This window comes from Peromyscus leucopus, chromosome 10 (assembly GCF_004664715.2).
Source record: "Peromyscus leucopus breed LL Stock chromosome 10, UCI_PerLeu_2.1, whole genome shotgun sequence".
NCBI classification, from domain to species: domain Eukaryota; kingdom Metazoa; phylum Chordata; class Mammalia; order Rodentia; family Cricetidae; genus Peromyscus; species Peromyscus leucopus.
The window spans coordinates 87,227,437-87,248,264 of record NC_051071.1 but is presented as its reverse complement, the minus strand read 5'-3'; the positions used below and the strand labels follow the sequence as shown (position 1 = coordinate 87,248,264).

At 39.6% G+C, this 20,828-nt stretch overlaps 1 protein-coding gene across 6 annotated transcripts in view; it reads right to left on the bottom strand.

Annotated features, from left to right (window-relative positions):
* Arhgap24 (Rho GTPase activating protein 24) overlaps window positions 1–20,828 on the bottom strand; it is a 408,858-nt gene that overhangs the window by 55,555 nt on the left and 332,475 nt on the right. The window contains exon 1 of one of the 6 annotated variants that reach the window (XM_037209226.1): window positions 4,031–4,051. The exons of the other annotated variants lie outside the window; for them this stretch is intronic. The gene's annotated coding sequence lies outside the window, so the exon portion shown is untranslated. Of the gene's footprint in view, window positions 1–4,030; window positions 4,052–20,828 lie in introns of those variants that run through there. 6 annotated transcript variants of the gene reach the window in all.

The following is a 20,828-nucleotide window of genomic DNA, read 5'->3' as shown; positions in this document are numbered from 1 at the left end:
CCTAGTGGGAGGAAGTTCAGCCATTGGACAGATACCTGTGAGGGATGGGTTGTTGTGCCTATCCGTCTCTTGTTCAAATTCCACTGAGCATGTGCTATGTGCACCACACCATGACACACAGCTTTACTAGAGGCCCAAAGGGATGGGGCCATGTGAGTATGGCTTGGACCCTTCAAAACCATGAGAAAAAAACCAACAACATTCCTTCATATAAATTGTCTATTTCATTAAAGTAACAGAAAGCTTAGCAAACCTACACACAAAGTTTCTTTCTTTTTTTTTTATTTGCCCTTAGAGGAAAACAATTATAAGTTGCTAGTACAATTGTGAACTAAAAGGTAAAACAGTTTCTCAGAAAAGATGTATTTATATGTAAACAGCTCTAGTTTCTCTCTAGTAAACAAACATCAAGATTTGTAGCAGGCTTTCTTTTGGGCCATCAACCAGGTCCCAAATCATGACACGAAACTTATTATTAGTTATGAATGCTCAGTCTTATCTTAGGCTTGTCTCATTAGCTCTTACAACTTAAATTAACCTGTTTCTCTTCATCTACATTTTGCCTTGGGGCTTTTTACCTTTCTTTCATTCTGTATGTCCTACTCTATGTCTGTCTGTCTGGTGGCCACCTGGTTGGCCCAGGGCATCTCCATCTCTTTCTCCCTTGTTCTCCTCTCTCTGTCTCTGTCTCTCTGTCTCTCTCTCTCATTCTCTTGAGCCTAGATTCCTCCCCCTATTCATTCTCTCTGCCTGCCAGCCCCACCTATCCCTCTACTGTCTAGCTATTGACCATTCAGCTTCTTATTAGACCACTTAGAAGCCTCAGGCAGGCAAGGTAAAACAGCAACACCTCTTTACATAATTAAACAAATAAACAAATGCAGCACAAACAAATGTAACATACCTTTACATAGTTAAAGTAATATTCTACAACAAAGATTGGCAGTGACTTCATTGTTCAGATTTTTAAAATGATTTGCTCAAAGTGGACGGTAGCCAATGAAGTCATGGTACAGACCTGAGGACATTTCAGTGAATGCTTTCAATGACCTTAATAATTTCAAGGGTGAAATGTTTCCTCATTCCTAATTGCAAACAGGGCCAAAGCCAGATAATTATTCATTTTTTTAGCACTTGCAAAGAAGATATGTCAATGCCCAAAGACATTTTCACTCAAGTGAAAAGATTTTTTTAAAAAACAAACAAACAAAAAAAACCCACATGAATTTCTACAAGATCTAGTTTTTAGGTCTTTGCTTATGATGAGTTGTGAGGTTGAAATCATTGCTGAAGCATATCAGTGGAAAATCACAAAGAGAATCACATGACTTTCATTTTAGGGAGAATGATACTTGGAAAACAACTAGAATTATATGACACATGACCAACAAACTCTGAGAGCATCTGTGGGTTTTCAGCATTTTAACATATAACAAGAGGATGTGATGAGACAATAAACTTCATGGAGGAAGGCTGAGGGAGGAACATTTGACCCCCTTTCACTATTTTAATTACTTTTACATTAACTCTCATGTGAAATACACTATCACCTAAAAAAATAAGAGTTTTGTTATGTCTTATTAATTATTTCCAAGTATTTCTTTCCCAAGTGTTAATTTTAAAGATACTATAAGGTCAGAATTTCAATGAATTTTCTCAACAGGAACTTTGTTCAACTCTATACTAAGATTTTTGAATATTTTAAAGCATCCCTTAAGCAAGAAAATGGGAATTTATTAAGGCTTTTATAAACAAAAAATTGCACAACTCTACATTAGTATTTTTGAATATTTTAAGCCTCTAAACCAAAATGAGATCAATTAAAGATCCAGTAACAGTAAAAACATTGCTTTTATAATTAATATATACAACAAGCAGGCTACTGAAATATTATTTTGTATTTTAGTTCTATTAATCTTAGATTTCTGTTTCCTAAGATTTTTATTATAGTGATGCCTTGCATATTTTATACCCTCAAGAAAGCTCTAATATATTTGTAGAAAGAGACCACTCTGTAGCTAGAGTTTTCCTGCCTTGCCCACAGTCAGGACAAATCTTTGTCCCCCATCAGTCCCACAGCTGCTCAGACCCAACCAAGTAAACACAGAGACTTATATTGCTTACAAACTGTATGGCCGTGGCAGCCTTCTTGCTAACTGTTCTTATAGCTTAAATTAATCCATTTCCACAAATCTATACCTTGCCACGTGGCTCGTGGCTTACCGGTGTCTTCACATGCTGCTTGTCATGGCGGCAGCTGGCAGTGACTCTTTCTGCCTTCCTGTTCTTTCTTTTCTCCTCTCTGTTAGTCCCGCCTATACTTCCTGCCTAGCCACTGGCCAATCAGTGTTTTATTTATTGACCAATCAGAGTAATTTGACATACAGACCATCCCACAGCACCACTCTATATAGTCTATCAAGCTTTCATTTAAGCTATGAATAGCTATCATGAATCTTTGTTATCTTACTGTTCATTAGTTGGTATTTACTAATTAAAGTTGATTTTTAAGAATTATATTTCAAAATGAATTGGGAGAGTCTCTCTAATTGAATACATATATATGTATTATAATATATATATATATATATATATATATATATATATATATATATATATAAAGTCTATGCAATTCAATTCCTCAAAATTTACTAAAAAGTGTTAAACCATGAAAGACTGCATGGGGCTGGAGAGACGGCTCAACAGTTAAGGATAGTGGGTCCCATTCGCAGGACTCACACAGCAGCCTGTAACCATTTGTAACTCCAAAGCAATAAATCTGATGTCCTTTGCTGGCACTAGACCAGCACATGGTGCACAGATATACATGCAGACAAAACACTCATATGCCATAATAATAATAATAATAATAATAATAATAATAATAATGATAATAATAATATTTAAAATAAAGGCACTGCCTCTGCTGAACTGGAAATGTAACAATGTGCTTGAAAAGAAGTAGTAAAAAAGTAAGAATTGCAGCATGGAGCCCAGGTCCTGGCTTCAGGCGGTCACTGTTTCCTAGTTCTGAAATCTACTGTCTTCAGCTGGGGTAATGGGACATCCTCACAGGGCCAGCCACTGTGCACTACCTGAAGAAATAAGACTTCAAACACACCAAGACTGTTGGGAGAGGGTTGTTCTGCTGTCTTATTATGGGCTTGTAGGATATTTTCCATCTAAACTTCTTTCAAATTTTTTATTTTAAATTGAATCCTTTTTTTTTTTTTTTTGAGACAGGGTTTCTCTGTGGAGCTTTGCACCTTTCCTGGAACTCACTCTGTAGCCCAGGCTGGCCTCGAACTCACAGAGATCGGCCTGGCTCTGCCTCCCGAGTGCTGGGATTAAAGGCATGTGCCACCACCGCCTGGCTATTTGAATCATTTTAAATGCCAGAAAATAGCTTATTTTTAGAAAATATTCTGAATATGATTATAAAGTAAATTCATTTAATAAGAAAACAATCGTTTATCTTTCAAGCTAATGTTTATTTCCATTTTTGTGTTTTTAAAAAGTCATGATGCAGTTATCCTATTAGTTTTGATGTGTTTGATTTTATTGTTCTGAGACTGTGTGTCTCTGTATATTTTAGCAGTACAAGTTGGTCTTGAGTATATGATCCTATTGCCTCAGCTCCCTGAATACTAGGATTATAAGCAAGCACTACCATAAACAGCAAAAATAATTTGTTTTAAAATGATTAGTTTTAGCCGGGCGGTGGTGGCGCACGCCTTTAATCCCAGCACTCGGGAGGCAGAGCCAGGCGGATCTCTGTGAGTTCGAGGCCAGCCTGGGCTACCAAGTGAGTCCCAGGAAAGGCGCAAAGCTACACAGAGAAACCCTGTCTCGAAAAACCAAAAAAAAAAAAAAAAAAAAAATGATTAGTTTTAAAACTTTAAAATTTCAAGTAAGTACAATTTAGATTTCCACTGATTTTCAGATTTCTCAGATTCATTCTTCCGAAAAGCACAAAATGTGCTTAGCACGTTAATGACAACAATGATATAATTAACTGTATTTCAGTTACCTGCTACCCAGACTGCACTGGAAGTCAGTAAGATCTCAATTCTAGCCCAGCAGGGCTTTTGGCTTCCTGTGTTGTCCAAGGATTAGCATGTGTCACTTATGTCCAGAAGTGAATTGAATTCTTCTGGTTGAAAGAGCTAAGAAGTAAAGGTCCTGCATGCTTCATGATCCTTCCAGGTGATTCTGATGCATCAAGAGGTTGGAGAACTCCCAATGTAGGAGGATTTGCTGCCACTGGTCAAGATTTAAAATGTAAGATTCTCGTCTTTCCACTACAGGCCTTCTGTGAGCTTGCATCCGTGTGTTCTCTCAGTGGCAGCTCTTTAATCAGAAAGCCCGGAGCTTTAAAGCTATGGATCATATAACATATCTGATTGCTTATTTGCATTGTAAATGATTAACACTACACCTAGTTTTGTAAGGACATGTCATTTAAGTTAATATTAGTGAGTCTGGCAGTTCTGTGAGCCTCATGCATGAAAGTAACTTATTTTATCAAAGTGAACGTTAAGACATTTCTTTTTTGCATTTGAATACAGGTTCATTATTCCACTATCCCTCATGCCCTGAGTTTGATAAGTTAAATTGTGTATTGAATTTGGAGAGATACTGTGTTTCAAGATCTAGATGAAAATGCTCAAGCACATTAAAAAAATCTCTCATGCTGTTTCCCTCTTATTGTTTTGAAATGTTACAGATTTGCAAGGCTAATAGTAAAGTCAGTTGGTAACTTATTTACAGTTTGCAAATTTTCTTCATATCCCTTGATCTGGTTTTGAAAATAATTCTGGGAGGTGAGGCAGAACATCCATCCATCTATCAAGCACATCCTTGAAAAACCTGCTGCCATTACCATCAGTGTTCTGGGTCCTGAGGATACAGCGATGAACACAACAGAAGCGAGAGCTCATGGTCAGCGTTTGGATGGAATATACTGACTTGGAAGTCACCAATATAATGCTGTCTAGAAAATAGGTTGTATGAGATCAATAGGGGAGACCAACATTAGAACAGAGAGACTTTAGAGAGGACACATAGAGATCATTAGAGAGTTTAAGGTACAGATCACCAGGTTAGGCAATGTGGAGATCATTGACAACCTGGTAAGAGCTACTTCAGTGTATGAGGTCAGTCTGAATCAACAAAATACTTCTTACAGGAATGTGTTCACCAACTTATGGAGGAGAAAAAGAGAAACACTTGGTATAAGCAAACCTTCCAGAATTTCAATGTAGAATGGAACAGAGAAATGAGCGCTCTCCTCTCTCTCTCTCTCTCTCTCTCTCTCTCTCTCGTGTGTGTGTGTGTGTGTGTGTGTGTGTGTGTGTGTGTGTGTGTGTGTATGTGTGTTGGGGGGGATGCAAGACCTGTAAAACGGGAAATATTACAGAAAGCTTATTACTTATAAGAATTATTCACAAGGCTGAAGAGATGGTTGATTGAGCAGTTAAGAGCACACAATGCCCTTCCAAAAGACCTGATGGGTTCCCAGCACCCACATCAGGTGCCCACATCAAAACTGCCTATAGCTCCACATTCCACCATCTGACACCCTCTTCAGGCCTCCACAAGTATCTACACAGACATACAGACACACACATACACACAGACACGCACAGTACACACACACATGAATATGCACACATTATACACACGTTCATAAACACACATACACATGCACACACACATGTACATAAAATAAAATAAATTTGAAGAATTCACTGGAAAGTTGTTAACTGGGAGAAAGGAAGCTTTAAGACATCCATAGTTCCTTAAAGCTATGTTAAAATTTTCTCATTTTTCTTCACAGTCCCTAAAAAGGACAGAAAGTTAATATGATTCATTTTTCCTCAAAGTTTTTATTTTAAATTATATAATATTTATAGAGAAATATAAATGGAAGAAAAGATTTTAAATTCATAAATCATTTATAAAGACAAATTTTAATTGTTTACTTAAATATAATTTTTCATATTATTCATTAAGATACTTTCACCAATTTAATTTAATTGGACAATTTTCTTCATCTCTTAATTTTAATTGCCTAGGTGCTAATTATCCAGTTTTACACAGCAGCAATTTTACAGAGTGTGTTTGGGTATACATGAAGTAACTGATATAAAACCAAATATTATCATAGATTCTCCAAATCTGATCATTCTGTCCAACAGATGACTAGTGATTATCAGCATATGCAATTAAGGGCATGCTGTAAAACTTCAGTTTTAATTTTATTCTTTCATGCAGCCGGACGGCCCATGACATTACACTTTGCCTCCCACCATTTTTGTCTGGCCCTCTGAGGTCCTGGAACTCCAGAGTGTGTAAGTGGGAGGGGCAGAGGTAGATGAACCTCAGAGTTCTGGGATTTCCATGAAGGCACAGGGCTCCACAGAGCACACAGCCCTTGCTGAGGATGTCTGGTTCTCCAGTGGACAAGGGTGTGGGTGGTTCAGCCTTACCACTCCCCTTATTGAGAACACATGAATATGCTTTTTTTAATGTCCTTGATACAAACAGAGTACAACTTATAACTTCATTTTCCCATAGAAACGTTGAGAAGAATCTATGTTCACGGCTGATTTTCACCTTGTGCCAGGAGTTAAGGGTCTTATCCAATTATTCCACTCCAAGAGACAAACAAATGCAAAGGTCTGGACAGTCATTTTTTGCACTGACTTGACTATACATGTTTCCATGAAGGTGCTGGTGTATGCCTGCTTCCCAGCACCAGCTCTCCTTTTTCTGTTCTTAAGTAATATTAAGCATGCACATGGATACAGATAATAAGATTTTGATATAGACTGGATTGTACCAATAGAATTTTATACTTAGAAAATTACAACTAATGTTGAGCATTTGAAGAGAATCATCACAAAGCTAAAAAATCTTAAAGTATTTCATGATTTCCTTTCCACCTTTTGAAATAATTTCATTTGTCATCAAGACCTTAAAACACAGTGACTGGAGAGGGAGATGGCTCAGTAGAAAAAATGCTTGCTGTACAAGCATGAAGACCTGAATTCAGATCCTCAGGACCTTCATTAAAATAATAATAATAATTTGCTGGGTGCGATGGTGCATGCCTTTGCCAGTACTTAGAGGCAGAGGCAGGAGAATCTCTGTGAGTTTGAGGTCAGCCTGGTCTACAAAGAGAGTTCCAGGACTACACAGAAAAACCCTGTCTCAAAATAAATAAATAAAAATAAATAAATAATAATAATGAATCTTCTTGGTCACACAAGCCTTTGTAAGCCCAAAATTGTATGGGATAGACACAGAAAGATCACTGGGACTTGCTGACCACCATCCAGCTCCAGGTGCAGTTAAAGACCCCATGGAAAGGGGATAGAGCAGAGTGACAGAGCAGGACACTTTATGTTCTTCTCTAGCCTTATGTACTGGCTAGACATGTGTACTGGTGTATGCACCAAACATATGCTTATCTATACACCATAGCCTCTCTCTCTCTCTCTCTCTCTCTCTCTCTCACACACACACACACACACACACACACACACAGAGTTAAAAATAAACAGTGGCTCTTCAGCAAAGTGAAATGAAGCATTTGCTAACAAGAATATCTTTGGAGTTCTCAGAAGTTTCTCTTTGTTCACTTAGAGCCTAAATTTGAAAAAAAATCACCTGGCTTTTATATGAACTTTGGTTAACCAAGTCCAGTAAGAAATTCTTGAAATCCAAGTGAGATCAAGGCAAGGGAAAGCGCCTAGAACATGCTTCCAGGCCATTTACATTGCACTCATTTTCTGTCATGGATTATCTTTCATATCTTGTGCAAATAAATATTTCTTTGAATTCCTGAAGTTCTTCAATTTTCCCACACCTGCAATAAATTAAATTTTGATCCTTCCTGCTGATAGATTGGTGCTGTGCACCTCATAATTTTAAGCTGAAGATAATCGTCCAAATCTACTAAAATTCACCCCAGCACAGAAGCATTTAATGAATACCCACAGCTGCATGCAGTAGTATTGGAATCAAGAAAAAGCTATTGTTTTGAATATTCCATTGGCATATATGTAACAATGGAGCACAAATGCAAAAACTTGAAATAGAGATTGGCTGATTGATAGGCATATTGTTAAGTTAAAGGCAAAGTTGCTTTAAAATACACAATGAGAAGTATACAAGAATATTCCTAGAGGCCCAGGACACCTGCTTGTAGATAGTGTCTTATGGATATGCCAGGTAAATTGCACCCATGAAATAACAGCAGTATGATTGCCTGAACAAGAATGGCATAATGATAGCATTGACAGATATATGAGGACAGGGGGAATTCCACACGGGCCCACCTCTAGCACCAAGTTACAAGTGGTCAATGGCGTTTGAAAGAGGGAGAATCAGAAAGAGGGACAAGTTCCAGCATAGATCATCAAATCCCAAGGGGTCAGCCCTGGACACAGGCACACACAAATAACACTAAATTCAGTCTGTAGGCTTGTATACATGTGTATGAACACATATGGATATGTGCATACACATATATACCCACATAATAATTAAAAAATTAAAGAAGAGATTGTTGAATGGGCAGAGAAAAATTGAAGGGAAAGAGGGGCAAGATTGAGGTAGATACAATGCTCGTGTATGAAGTTCTTAAAAATTATATATATATAAAAGGGTATATCTCCAAATGCAAGAAAAGTACTGAAGAGGTAATAGACACATGTCCCCTAATCCTGTTTGGGGGAGGAGTGTGTGTTCACAAACACATTCACATACCCCAAATACAGAAAGAAAGGCACAGGAAGCTGTGCCCTTACTGAAGCATATTTTGCAGCTGACAACAGGAATAACTCAAGCTCACTGGAGATTCCTCCGAAGTTAGGGAACTCAGTAGATCCCACAGCAGACAGTGTGCTGGGGTCTGCAGCGCGGCACTGACAACTGACTCCAGAACCAAGCCCAGCAGCTCAGTATGTAGTATTGGTCCTGATAGTAAGACATTTCCTGAACAGACGACCAGAGAATTGGAGAATTAGATGACTTCATTAATTAAACTTATTGCTTACTGTCCTTTAATATGTCTGCAAGCTAGACCTAAAATACATTAAAACTCATTAGACCTCACAGTGGCTTACAAAACACTGAACACTAAAGGTAATTTGAGTTTATTAAGGCTTGTTTTCTTTCTTTCTTTTTTTTTTTTAATCAACTGAAGGCAATTTTCTCCTAGCCACATTCCTCAATTCCACCTGGTTTATGTTCCGAATCTTTAAGTGTATAGTTTATGGCTGCCTCTGTATCAAGATAAAAATGTGCTAGTCTTTTCAGGAGACTCTTGTACTTGGACTTTATTTGGAATTCAACAAGGAACACCTTGCTGTTGTGTCTTAGACTGGAAAGGCTCTTTCACCGTTATTAGAGTCAGTATTAGTTCACTGTTGTTTGTGATTCCCTCCCATGCCACTTACAGGTTAGAGGAGAGTCCTTTGTACAGAAAACCTCCACAGAGCATTCCTGGAGTCTGTCATCTTCACTGCTAAGGACTCATTTGTACAGTCAAGTTCAGACAACTGATACATTTTCATCTCTTAAGTCACAACATTCCTCATCCAAGGAAGCAAAAATATCTAGCAATTGAACTGTAAATGAAGATGGTAATAAATGTCTAATTAGTTAATGTACATTTTATATACAGTTCTATACATGTGTATATAACATAACATTTTATATACAATTAGGACTGCAATGAACTTTTGTGGGCACAGAAAGAATTTATGATGCTATCTACTTTTAGGAAATATCATGATCTTACTAAAGAGGCAAAACACCAAATGAATCAAATGATAAAGCATGAACTGATCAGCCAAGTCCAGTCTTTTGATAGAGCTTAATAGGCACCACTTGTGAGGTAAGATACCTAACATAGTGCACCAGAAACATATCTAAATGTTTTATGTATATGCTAAAAATAAATTTTAATTCTGAAAAGAAATTCCAAGTTGTGTAATGAGAGGATATTTTGGAAGAAAGGGATCTCAAGAATGCTCTTGTTAAAAAATAGTTCCAAAGTCACATTCATCTTGTGGATGAGGACAGAATACAAGCACGCATGGACTCTGCGCACATGGGGACCTGGATAAGTCTCTTACACATTGTAGCAGCCTTGGGTTGAGTTGTTGGCTGCCACATGCTCTGGACTTCCTCCACTTTCTGTCCACACTCTAAGAAGTGCCCCACCCCACACCCCTCTCTCCTCTCACTTTTGTTCCCTGACTTTTCTTCCATGCTACCTGTGCATTTCAACCTGAACTCAGGCTCACCGTTTGCAAACAACTACTTCATTGTTAGAAGATCCCTGAGATGGAGGAGGCTGCAGGCATCGCTTTTGAGACTTCATTCTGACCAGATCTCATGGTACCTTTCACCCATAGGGGACATATTCCAAGATCCCAGTTGACACATAGTACCAAAGACAGCACTGATTTCTACACAGTTCACATATATGCTGTTTTTTACCCTACACACATATATTTATAAACTTACACCTTTTCATTAAAAGAAACACTTTGCAGCTTTGTTGCATCCCAAGTGCAGTATCACGACTTGCACCTCAGAGTCTTAAGTACAGTAAGGTACTTGATCATTCACACTGTGGTAAGTGCGATATGGTGACATCTGTCTGAAAAATGAGATCTTAATAAGTGACTCACGGACAGGCAGTTGCATATTCTCTGGGCAGGATGGAGTGAGACTGTATAGGATTTCTTTGTATTAACCCAGGGTGGTATGCAATTTAAAACTTATGAGTTATTTCTGGAATCTTCCATTTAATATTTTTGGATGGAGTTTTGCCACAGGTGACTGAAACCATGGAGTGAAACTACAGATAAGAGGGAACCTGGGCACACGATAAGCACTAAGCTAAGAATCCAGGAAGCAAAGATGATTGAGATACAACTGGTGTGGAGAAGTAGTACAATGTCAACCAGGGAAACACACACACACTCAGGCAATGCTTATACAAGCGCTTCCACATACATTAGCACACTCATGCACAGCTTGGCCAAGAATTGGCTTGTGGACACCCTAACTGAAAGCAGAAAGTTTATAATGTTGAGATCAATTTTAGGGCCAGGCAGATGGCTCAATGTGAAAAGCATTTGTCACACAAGTCCAAGACCAGAGTTCAGATCTCCAGCACTCAATAAATGCCAGTAAGGCATAGTGCCCCACTGCAATCCCAGATATCCAGCACACATGTAAATGACAGCCCGGCAAGGTGAGCCACTGTAATCCCAGTGAACCAGAAGCTGAAACATGGCCCCCTGGGTTAAGCTGCCTTGCTAGACTAGGTGTCTCTATAAGACCTGGGTTCAAGTGAGAGACCCTGCCTCTCACTTTAGTCATGGGTGGGGAGTGGTCTAGGGGACACAATGTCAACCTCTGGCCTCCACATACATGTGAATCTGAATGCACAGATGCAAGTGTAATACAAACACACACACACATGCACATGTGTGTGCACACACACGTACAAACACACATGGGAGTTTTATTAAGAAGCTAAAGTAGTTGATCTTTGAAGATATCAAGACAAACCTTTTTCTGCACATATCCACTTAGGTTTCATACAGTGATCTAGGTGAGAAAGACATGCTGAAAATTTGAATAAACATAAACCTTTTAATAAAATGAACTAGATTTTTTTAGCTATCCAGGTTCACTTGAGAGCTATAAGAATATCAAATGATAAATTGGCCCCAGGAGGGCTTTCTTTTTCCTTGGAACCTAGGGACATATTAACAACTACAAAGGAGAAAAGCAGAGATTTGAAGAGCCAGTTTCCAGAGCACAGTAAACGGCTGAGTCCTTATTTTGAAGCAAGATGTCTGAGCAAGCAAGATTTCATGCAAATCAGATTTAATTTTCTGTTCATTTTGCTTCTAATGAATATGAAAAGAATCAGCTCCCTACGTAGCCAGTCCACGTTTTTACTCCTGTGTACCTTTCTACCAGAAGAGCTTTTGTCTTTTTCTTTTTTTTAAACAAATTTCATCTCTTTAACATAGAAACAACGGGCCATTGAGATGGCTCAGTGGTTAAAGGCACTTGCCATGGAGGCTGTCCACTTGAGATCAATCCCAGCAACATGGTGGACGAAGAGAACTGACATTCCAAGCTGTCCTCTACCCTCCAGCAGGTGCCTCGTGGTGCAGATGTGATTGTATGTGCATACACAAATAAATAAATAAAATTAAAATAGAAATAAGGAAAATATACCACTGATTCATATAGAGCAGAATGAGCAAATGGGTAAGGGAAACTGACCTGGTATTTCTGTGTAAACACAGATGATAACAAATGTTTTGTTCTTGCACCCACTCTACAAATCAATGAATCAATATATTGTTCATCTCCAATAATCTTAACAACAGCAGTGCCCAATGATACCCATTTCAAAAACTTTTAAAAGCTGCTCATGATGGAACTTGAAGATCTATTATTTATGTACATGGCATATGGGGTCAGTATGGTGTTTTTACATATTACTTATTCATTTTACCACTTAATTCTTGAGATAGAGTGCCCCAGCTGGCTTCGAACCCTCCTCCTGCCTCAGCCTCCAGAGAAAACTTTGGGCTTACCCACCTCTGTGCCTGACTAGGATGACAATTTTGGTTGTATTATGATTTCCTTTTGAGTTTTAGTATATGACAATTTGTCAGGTTAAGACGAAGGTGCTACAACATTTTAGAAGCACCAAAACACTCAGCAAGTAAGAATAAATCATACTTTAATAATATTTTAACATTAATAAAATGAGTAATGAATAAAATATTAAAATGAAAGCAGAGTCAAACTTTCTGATTTCTCTTCTTGCCTTCTATCCCAACGCCAGTATTAAGAATCTGCCCATTTCTCAGAATATTATGAAGGCCTAGTGTCTAAATCCCACATCTGCCAGGTGAGCCCAGGACTTCCTCTTAGATTGCATGGCTGTCACCATTTACATGGCTGTAAAAAACAGCAGTCTATAGGCAACTTCTTGAGTAATGGGTTTTATTAGGCTGTAAAACTCTATAATCTGTACTTTGTATGCTACAGCGGCTGTCAGAATTCTGAAATATTGGTGAGAGAGTTTCATTATCTATTTTCTATTAGATAAGTGAGAAAAAACAACAACACAAAGTCTGCACATTCTAAGACTCATGCATGTAACACAAATCCTCAGCCTACACAAAAACCTTCAGCCTGTAGCACCAGGTTAAAGACAACTTTGGTGCCAGGAGAAAGTGACTGCCGACCTCATTTCAGTTCCTTCTTGGCAGACATCCAGGGCACTAACTGGCACCCAGGTGACAGCCCAATGAAACCAAGCAAGGTGATCCCGATGTGGAAAGGAATCTGGGCCGATACATAATTCCATGTTATCTACATGTTGAATGGGTGCCCATGAAGTCCTTCACTTTGCTTTCCTGGGTTTTGGGTCACTGGACTGATTCGGACAGGCTCTGAATTTGTTTCTGCTGTGAGAGAGAATGCTCTTCAGATGGATTTCAGAGGAAAAATAGTGTGAGCTTATGGAGGATAAAACTGTTGTTCAAAGGCAGCTGGAGACAGCATGTGCGGAGAGGCTAATGTGAGCCTCTTCTACGCTTTCAAACAGCCTGAGGGAGTGGATTAGGAGGTAGTATTTTTGAAGGGGATGACAGAAACAAGAGAGGTAGGGGAGATCAAGGATATGAGGAAAAGGAAGATATGGATGTTAACATGACATCTTTGTAAACCCTAAATACATAATTCTAGTTATTCCCAACAACTGGTAGCATTTGGTGGAGGTAGAAGAAAATCTCTGCTATTTAAATGAAATAATTTGCACAAGGTTCTTAGCTTTTTGATAGGCCTACTTGACCAGAAAACATCCAAATTGCCCCAAACTCCCTTTTTCTATTTTTAGCAAAATAATACTAGATTCTTTGCTCTTTTCCTTAAGTGTGTGTGTGTGTGTGTGTGTGTGTGTGTGTGTGTGTGTGTGTGTGTGTGTTTTCACCTTGGAGCATTTGTGGAGGATGGAGAATACTTTTGGAGAGTCAGTTCTCTCCCTCCATTGTGTGGGTCCAGGGATGTAACTCAGGTATTCAGGCTGGAGGCTCCCACCATGCCACCTTCCTAGCCCCTGCCTTTCTGTCTTGTTAATATTTTCCAGTATTACGAAAATGTTTTCTTAGGGTCAGGGCCCTATCCACCTCCTTCAGAATTCTGTATTTTCCTAGTGGAAATAACAAGCAGATTGGCTACAGCCCAGACTGCTTTGAGTTTATTAAGTTCAACAACAACAAAAAATCAAGTAACTAATTTTGGAAAATCTTCATTTCCCTGAGGGTAATTTTCAATCTGGTTCCACAATTAAAGGCAACAATTAATTATTTGTAATTTGATTTTTTTCCCCACCAGCCTGCTTTTGAGTCTTGTGAGGAGAAAGATCACTCATCAACACAATGAAGTTTCCTGAAAACTTTAATTCGTCAGACACTTAAGGATATTCTTAAATATTTAGCAGCTAAGCTTCATGGGCTGCCAATCCTTTCGGGGAACTGCCATCCAAATCGCTGAAATCCGCTCATTATCTCTGAATTGTTTTCTTCCTGATTACTCCATGCAGTGACAAAATAGACCATAGACCATCTAAGACAGTAGGACTGACTCTTTAGGTTGGTTTTTTTTTTGTTTTTTTGTTTTTTGAGACAGGGTTTCTCTGTGTTGTTTTGGAGCCTGTCCTGGATCTAGCTTTGTAGACCAAGCTGGTCTTGAACTCACAGAGATCCACCTGGCTCTGCCTCCCGAGTGCTGGGATCAAAGGTGTGCGCCACCACCACCCAGCCTGACTCTTTAGTTTTATATGCCACATTAAGTAACTGGAATATTTCATTCCTGCTCTAAAAGGGAAAACAATCCTGAGGCCTGAAGCTGTATGTGGTTAACACATTATTTTGCGTTAAAATCTAGCGGTGATGTAACAACTTCAGTCTCGTCAAACTTCCCCAGTAGTATCTCCCGGGAGGTGTACACCATGGTCTTTTTAGTGACGTCGAATGAGAAAAACTTATCCAGAATCAACTCACCGAAGAAAGCTCCGGCCCGGACAAGTCTCCCCCACCTGCGCGGGAGTTCTATTTCTTTTCATTTAGTGCTACAGAATTCCAAGAAAGGGGAACATAAACAAGATCCCTTGGGTCTAAGGAAATCTTTCTTTGCAAATCATCTCGAGAGATTTGTGTTTTATGGAACATATGTGGAAAACATTAATTTGATGTCAGTCACTTGTGGACAGAGCCACGTGAAAAGAGCTTGTCTTTTCACTCGCTTTCTAACTGGGCTGACAGCCACCATGTTGCCCAATGAACTGGAACTCAAGCTGCTCCATACCAGCCTCTCCAGCGCTGGGATGGCAGGGGTGTGGCACACAGTCAGCCGGGGAAGGCTCTAGAGCAAATGGGTGGATGGTCCAACTCCCATCAAGTGAATCTATATCTGAGAGGACAGAGATTCACACATGTGAAAAGCTGGTGAAGCAATTTTTGTGCTTTAAATATCCTGCGTTTATTTGTAGTATTTTTTTTTCATTTTAAAGAATACACTATAACTAGTTTTAAAAAATTTTTAATAGATTTTATTTGTGTGTGTGCATGTGTGTGTATGTGAGTGTGTATGTGTGTGTATGTGAGTGTGTATGTGTCTGAATGTATGCGTGTGTATGTGTGAGAGTGTGTGTCACACAGACCACGGCATGCACAGTGGGGTCAGAGAACTTGTGGGGTCACTCTCTCCTTCCACCTTTAAGTGGGTTCCAGGGATCAAACACATGTCCTCCGGTTTCCATGGCAAGTAATTTTACGCACTGAACCAGCTCACTGTCCCTACAACAGTTTTAGGATGCAAAGTCGGACATAGCAGCAGCTCCGTATGACCAACCGTGGAAAACAATGAAGCACACGCCACTTCATACGGTTAGTTCAGAATATTTTTATACCTATCAGACTGAGATATCCGAGTCCTTATATTATAGAATAAACAGAACAAAGGTACGGCTGTGCCCTGGCAATCATAGCGTGAACAATTCTAACAACTGTAACACCAGTAAAGAACCAACAGCACAGTTGTAGACTGAGAGCCAGGCAGTAACAAAGCAAGCCCTGTACAAACCAGTGTCCTTAGCACTGCCAGGGCTAGCACGGGGCAGGATGGTATACTTTAGAAACCTTTGACAAATAGTAAAATATCCAGTTGACTACAGGAAATTCTTGTGTACGGAGAATGATGGTGCAGATAGCTTCTCACTCAAGAACAATAGTTAATACTGCCAATATTTCAGAAGGAAAAACTTTCCCCAGATATTTTACCTAATTCCAACTGATTTTTCTTAAAACATAATGAAAACTACCTGTTTGTGGCAGAAAAATCCAAAAGAAATCAGAGTGTGGTATAGCACAATTAAATAGACAGATAGAACCCTTCACCAAACTCAGGTCAATTTCAATCAGAAAGTTGAGAATTATCGGATTTCAAAACCCTGTTACGTCGGCTCAGCCCTGCTATGTTCTGTTTCAGACAATCTCTTTAAATACAGATTTGTGACCTTGCTGCAGGGGACACGTTGTGAACAGGGACAAGCCACAGTCATCAGACGTGATTACCAGACCATGGAGATTTTATTTTCTTCTCTCAGCCAACCTTAAAAACAAGTAGCTGGTTAAAAACTAGGGGGTGGGGGTGGGGGTGTCGCTGAGCCAGAGAACAATGCTGTTATACCAATCTGTGTTGGAATGTGGAAGTATTTGTGGACATTTGGAAACAAAACATCCTGGGAAAGAAATACCTGAGACTGACCAGGAGGGCCAGAGTTGCTAACTCCATGCACTCACACCCAAGTATGTTCATACCCCCATTTTATTTCGGCCCCTCCAGTTCAACTATTGACTACTATGGGGGCGCTCTTACTAACTCTTGCTTTTCTCCTCTCTCCTTCCTCTTAAGCCTAAGCAGCTACCAGTGGAAGGACTTCCATGTCTACGGGGTAGGCTTTAGTCAATTGTTGGTGTGTCCCGAGCGTCTCTCGTTCCTATAAATGCAAACAACCAGTTCCACAAAAGAGGAAATGGATTGAAAGTTAGTTACATTGGGGAATGTATACCACTATAACTGCCCCATGAGATAACCAAGTTACCCCATCATGTTAGAAACACTGAAAAGGGCAAGGCTTATTGTACAGGCTTGTCCAAATCCAGGGCATGGGGGAAATAAGCAGCCAGAAAGACCAACCTGGGCTACCAAGTGAGTTTTGGGCCAGTCTGGGCCACAGTGTAACATCCTATCTCAATGAAAATAAAACCACAAAATAAATGTGAATTCCTGGCCATACAGTAGCATTTCCTCAACTTACTTGCTCTGGAACATTTAGAAGTATTTATACTCTTTTTAGTATGAACAATAAACCCAGGCACACAGTGTTACTAGTACTGGTATTTTGTAGACTTGTATACAAGTCCAAGGGTTCAAATATGGATGCGGAACAAAATGGAGATGGCTTTATGAAAACTGGCTTCATTCTTGCTTTCTGAGGCTGTCATGAAATGGAGTTACTATTAAGAAGATTTGGGTAATGAAACTGTAATTACCTGCTTAAAAATCATACTTAAGTAAATGTGACTTGGAAACAGGCAATAGCGAACTAGGAGAGTTCTCAGCTCATATTATTTTCTCAATTTCTCTGTAGTTTCGGTGTGGAAATTATACATAACAAATTATGGGAGAAACTTATGCAAAACAGACAAGGAGGAAACCAATCATTTGAATCAAACTCAAGGCAAAAAGAACGGTCTCATATCAAAGTTGGCAATGTACGCATATGAAAATGTTTTTCAGATAACAATGGTTTTATTTTGTATTTTGTTGGTAATTGTCCATTGATTACCCAAAGCTCAAACTTAAAGGGGTGTCTGACACGATTATTTCCTTCTCTATAATTCTCACTTCTACAGGGCAATTGCTTCTGTGACTGACAGTGAGCAGAACCAGGGGGAGTGGCCAACCCATGACTGGTCCAACTTACAGCCAACACCATGAGAGGTAACCCATGCCTGACACTGCCTGGATGGACCCAGGGGCAGGACAGCCAAGAGACCCAGGATAGAACCAAACACAACCGGGAAAAAGTCAACAAAATGATCCCTAATTCTGCTATATTCCCTAGCCCAGTTGTCATCAAAGGGGCATGCATCATCCAGCAACTGATGGGAGCAGACGCAGAGATCCACAGACAAATACTAGGCAGAGCCAGGTGAACTCCCCAGAAGAGGAGGAAGGATTGTAGGAGCCAGAGGGGTCCAGGACACCACAAGAACAAGGGCCACAGAAACAACTAAGCCGGGCTCATAGGGGCTCACAGAAATGGAAGTGCAGATGCTATATGGGTCTGAGCTGGGTCCTCTGCATATACCTTAGTGTTCTTGTGGGACTCCCAAAAATGGCAGTGGGGGTGTGTCTCTGACTCTTCTGCCTGTGCTTGGGACTCTTTTCCTCCTACTGGGTTGTGTCATCCAACGGTGATATGAGGGTTTGTGCCTAGTCTCTTGTTAGGTCGTGTTCGGTGGATATCCTCGGGAGGCCTGCTATTTTTTTTTTTTTTTTTTTTTTTGAAACAGAGGAAAAGTTGATCTAGGCAAGAGGGGAGGTGGGGGAGGGACTGGGAGGAGTGGAGGAAGGAGAAACCAGAGTTAGGATATAATGGATGGGAGAAGAATAAAAGCTAAAAAAAAAATTTGCCACCATACCCGTGGAGTTAATATACATCTTCTTGAATGTGGGAGATGAAAATCTGGAGGAGAGGGACAGGATTTGGAGTTGTTCTGGTTTAGAAGTGACCCGGGCTCTGCATGATGGACTGTACTTCTGTGAGTTAAGCTAGCTTTCCTTTTTCTTTTTAAATTTAGGGAATACTTGTCAGTGTAGACATGGTGATTAGATGGCTTCAATCTTACAGCTATGGAGTTACGTGAACTTAATCTTCTGCAGGAATCTGCCCTATTTTTGTTATTGTGAGAGAAACGATAATACAGAGCATAAGCCCTAGTGGGCTCCCACCTCTAAGGGCAATCATGATAGAGGCAGTAAGTTCAGGACCCGAGACAGCCTTGTGGTCTTCCTCTATCCTGATTTCCCCGTGACTAGAAAGTGGAGGGAGGTCTCACTGCCACACTGTACAGAGTCTGTGATTCCTAGTTCTAGGGTGAAACCTCAATGAAATCATTGGAGAATCAGGAATTGATGGACCTGAAGCCACACATGTAGACTCTACCCATAGGCCTAAGAGTCAATCCTAGTTTGGAACTAGCTGGAAGGGGGTAGCCAATGGCCCTGAGGCCTCAGCACATACAATCTGATCTAGATTCTCACACTGGGCTGGGGCTATTATTAATTGATGGCACTCTGATATGAGTAATACCTTGGAGAACTAGTCTCAGCTTTTTTGAGCCCCAGGAAAATCCCCTTAATATCAGTACTAGGGCCACTCCTCTGTCTGAAGAAACCATTGGTATTCAAAAATCTCCAAGCTAAGGCAACTTAAAATTCATTTCTTAGGTTTTTATGTAGAGCAGTGTGCTGATTGTGCTTGCTTGTCCGCTTGATTCATCCATAAACTGGGAGAGGAAATATTACCACGTGTTCTCCAGCCTGTCCCAGAAAGCTGGGAGGATGAGATGGATGGAAGGAAGGGAAGGGGGCCTTTCATACTAAGAATCTGTAAGTATCCAGCTGAGCAGGAGCTTGCCCAACATGGCTGCAGACACTGGATTTGTTTTCTCTGTAATAATCTTTACTGTTACCCAGTGTCACGTGTACCACAGGCTGATGGCTGAAGTGTTGTAATAGTTACACTGTCTCTGCTCTGGTCTTTCTGTGGTAGCAGTCATTTCAGCATTCTAGAACTTAGATATTTATACACTAACAGCTTTAGCATCTTAATTATTATACATCTATTTTGTTGTTCAAGATTCACTACATTTTCACCTTGGCTTGAATATTGATTGCTTCTAAACAGTATTAATTATTACAAATGGAAATATCAGTGCTCAAGGATGTTTGGTCCTTCAAACACCGTTGGAGAGAACCTAGACTTACAAATTTGTTGTCTGACTTATTTAGATTTAATTTTATCTGGAGTTGGCCAGATAGATCTCCAAGTATCACTCATTATATTTGCTACACCACATGCCAGTAGTCTCCTTTCTTTATCAGCAGATGCCACCTTAATACATTAACCTCTTAATAATTGTTCTTCTCTCTGGTGATTCTGTTTCTAGATGTGTTTATATAAAGAGCACAGAGAATGGGTAATGAGCTCTGGGAGTGTGAACAGAGCCGTGCCGGGCCTTCAGAAGGTCCACTGAACACTGTAGCACAGCCAAGGTCACTCACTGGTTAAATGACCTTGGCTCACACAAAGAGTGGTGAAATTGTGTTTCAGTTACCAATATAGTTTCATGCTCCATTTATGTTCTAGGAATCTATCTCAAGCTATCTATCTAGTACAGATCTTTATTCTGCACCCTGCCATGATTTTTTTTTCTTTATAGATAAGAATTTCTAAAAGTAAGCGAAGAAAATTTTGGACCAGAAACTTACTACCAATAAGCTTGTGATTTTAATATCGCAGAAAAAAAGTTATCTGGCTAGTTCTATCTTCAGCTATCAAAAAAAAAAAAAAAAAAAAAAAAAAAAAAAAAAAAAAAAAAAAACCCAAAAAACAAAAAAACAAACAAACAAACAAA